This window comes from Rattus norvegicus, chromosome 2 (assembly GCF_021556685.1).
Source record: "Rattus norvegicus strain SHRSP/BbbUtx chromosome 2, alternate assembly SHRSP_T2T, whole genome shotgun sequence".
NCBI lineage: Eukaryota > Metazoa > Chordata > Mammalia > Rodentia > Muridae > Rattus > Rattus norvegicus.
The window spans coordinates 16,107,938-16,111,683 of record NC_141535.1 but is presented as its reverse complement, the minus strand read 5'-3'; the positions used below and the strand labels follow the sequence as shown (position 1 = coordinate 16,111,683).

The 3,746-nt window shown below is 43.0% G+C and overlaps 1 pseudogene; it reads left to right on the top strand.

Moving 5' to 3' along the window:
* The first annotated feature begins 1,625 nt into the window (after positions 1–1,625).
* LOC147995965 (large ribosomal subunit protein eL29 pseudogene) lies at positions 1,626–2,156 on the top strand (annotated as a pseudogene).
* Positions 2,157–3,746: the final 1,590 nt, after the last annotated feature.

Genomic DNA, 3,746 nt, shown 5'->3' with positions numbered 1-3,746 from the left:
GGGACACTTTCTTCCTCCACACCTCTGAACCAGATCATGTACACCAAGGTTCTGAGAGAGAAATATACTGCCAACATTATCGTCGGTTGTACCTTTATTTTGGACAAGAGATTCTTTAATTTTTCATTTTGAATGACATCCAGGTCCAGTCTGATTACTTAGTGTCTCCCTAACCGCCTTTAGGCTTTGGTTTTGAAGAACAGGAAAATCTTATTTTTAAGAGCATCGTTTCCTCGCTATTTCTTCTTCTGAATTATACAGCACATAGGCTGCACACAGGAAGGCTAGAACTTGTTAAGGAATTTGTTTTCAGTGTAGTCACAAAATAAATTCCATAAATAGAGAGACTTCAGGTGTTTCTTAGAAACTCAGTCACCAGCAGAGAAAGTATTGGTAAATTTCTTCAAATTCAAATACCTTAAATTTAATGAAACACATCCTATTAAGTTTAATTAATTTCATCAAACACTGCAAGTTCCTAGAATCCAGACTGACATGCAGTTTAACATATGGTCCATTATCTCCCAAATGCTGAAGGTCATTTCACAAGAACCAGCTCCGAGCCTTCCCTGGTAGTTCCCAGCTCTGCACCTGAAGAGAAGGGGAGGCTGCAGCCAGCCCGTGGCACCCTGGAGCACTAGCCCATGGCAATGGTCTTGCTGCTACTCCCATACAGTTTAGTTTCTCTACTGTGACAGAGCCCCTGCCTTGTTCTCATACCTTGGCTTCCAAACCAGCCATGATGATCTTCGTGACTCATTGGTTCAACCTTAATATCTAAAAAGATAGAATTTTGACTTCCCCTTCTTGCCACGCTAGCCATAAGATATCCACATCTTCTATAGACTGTAGTGCTTAGTGTAGGTTTCTTATATCTTGATTTAAAAACCATAAAAGCAATAGAATAAACTTCACAAAAAGCATAATGCTTTTGTGATAACAAAGCAGACAAAGAATTCCTGAAGCCCTTAACCCTTAATGAAGCATTCATGGGAATTGAATAGAATTTAATTTATATTGTACAAGAGGCTCTCATGATTACCTTTATTTTTTTGAGGGAGAGATAAAGAAGAAAGACACACACATACACACACACACACACACACACACACACACACACACACAGAGAGAGACTTTGCTCTTTTGCTCAAGATGACCCTCAAATTCATAACTCTCCTGCCTCAGTCCCACAAACAGCTGGATAACAAGTGCACACCACCCTACCATGCTTTCTTGAACATTTTCAAACAGTTTGTGGTCATTTAAAGAAGGAATGACTCCTGCAGACTCGTGTATTTGGATGCCTTGTCCCTGGTTGGTGGCAGGCCTAAGAAACATAGCAGACACAAATGCTGAGCCCTCCTCTTTCAAGGTCTGTATAACATAAGGAAACAAACATGGAAAGCTAAGCATAAACTGTGACTGGTTGAACTTGTGTGAACAACAGCGGTAACAATGTTGAAATATTAACACTTCAAGGCCAAGAGGAAAATGTTCTTATTTCATTGTGCCAAACATTTGCATATCAGAAAATGTCAAAGGCATATATGTTCTGTTTATTTTCATTTACCTCACAGTTTAGGAGAGGTTACAGGGGCAATTTCAATGCTACTTAGTGGCTAGAGATGCTCAGGCAGAAGTCTGAGACTTGCTGGGGCAAAGCGGAAGAGTATCTGGAAAACCATGCATGTCCCAGATACTTGAAGGCTAGCAGTTTGAAAAGACCTGGGCTATGGCAGAGTAATGGCACCAAGAAACTCCAGTCACAAAGATATGAATCTCTTAAGGGCGTTGACCCCAAATTCCCAAGGAACATGGGCTTTGCCAAGAAGCACAAGAAAGGCCTGAAGAAGATGCAGGCCAAGAATACAAAGGCTGCAAGTGCTCAAGAAGAGGCTATCAAGGCCCTTGTGAAGCCTCAAGCCATCAAGTCCAAGATGCCAAGGGGTTCCATCCCCAAACTCAGATGTCTGGCTTTCATCGCTCACCCCAAGCTTGGGAAGAAGATTCGAAGCCACATGGCCAAGGGTTGTAGGCTCTGCCAACCAAAGCCGAAGGTTCAGACCAAGGCAGAGGCCAAAGCTCCAGCTAAGGCCCAGGCTTCAGCTCCAGCCCAGGCTCCCAAAGGTGCCCAGGCCCCTGTGAAGGCCCCATAGAAAAGGCTCCTGCCAGTGTGAAGACAGATGGACTGCTATGACACGCCCACCTACACACTATTTGCAGATGACCAGTGTCCTTTGATGTTTTTACAAATAAACTTGAGACAAGAAAAAGAAAAGAAAAGGCACAGGCTCATCTAAGGCTTAGGCCTGCCACTCTGCAGAGGTTGGACAGGTGTCATGCATCTGCTTGGTGAGTTTCACCTCCTCTTTAGAGAAGTGGTGCTCCAAGAATTCATTAGGGTGGGGCCCAGTTCATCAAAATCCAGAAGGGCCTGGTTCTCCTCCTTCTCCAGGGCCGGCATGGTTTCCATAGCACCCTAAATTTTACCACTGCCATCCTGAAAAAGCATCTGCGAGTCTGAACAGTACAGGCATGGGGCTATTTTTGTATCTTCAGTAGACACCGACATGCTTCTCTTTAGCCAGCTCAGGAAACAAGTAGCCCACAGCAGAGCCCCGTGGCTCAGGAAAATGGTAAACATAGGAGGTCCATAGGTGCATGCTGCCTAGGAAGTTGGCAGCAGCCCTGACCCAGTTGGAGGGAGTACTCTGAGAAATCTAGGAAGCCACAGCAGGTTAGCATTATGAGGCTAAGGGCAAAATGAGACTGGCAGGTCCTGAAGTCTGAGACTACAAGGAGATAGTCTTGGAGGCCATGACAGGACAGACTGGAAGGAGGTTTAACGTTTAAAAGGAGAGAGTCCTGGGATATGTTTCATCCAAACACTGTGGAAGCAAAAAGAGTGGATTTAGGGGACCTTGTGCATGCTCCTCAGAGATAACGTTCAAGAAATACACAGCATCACCTGATGTATGTGTTCTATAAATCAAACTACTAAATCTAAAGGTCGGTTCTGAGTAAAAATGTTATGATGATGCTTAATTATAGTTAGCATGCTTCGACTCCTCACTCTTTACCAGCTATTGGACTAAGAGCTCACACATACTATTTTCTTAATGCTCCTGACACATTCGTTCATTAGCGTTCTCAGTGTAACTGCTGTTATTTACACCCCCACATTAAAGAGATAAAAAATCTGTAGCTTCCTCAAAACCATTCAGGAGAAAGGTGAGAAATTCCACCTTAAATCTGTTCCAGTCCCAAATGGTATTGTCACTGTGATACTATCGATGCCCAATGTTACTAAATTCAAAAATTTATAAAATTATGGAATATGGTTCCTACTGAAAACAGCAAGGAACCTATAATACACCCATCGACTTGTAATGCTACTTTATGGGACTGTTATTGGGGCTCACTCTAGGGCTTTATGGACTCAAAAATTGAAAGCTGACTGCTGCAATTAGTCGTTCAGAATGAAAGCCGGGCCAGAAAGTCCTTCTTTGCATTGAATTTCAAATGTTCCACTTCGAATGAAACAGATGTTGAACTTTAGATTAGTTCAATCTCCCCTAGATTTATCCGGTGCACACAGTAAGATAACACTAACGTGGGCACTTACTTACTTTCTCTTTAGGGACACCTTTCCCCAGACCAGATTCATCTGCAATTTAAACGAGGTCTTTTCAAAGAAATAGGAGACTTTAGTTAAAAGCAGAAGAATTAGTTCAGTGGGTCTGAGC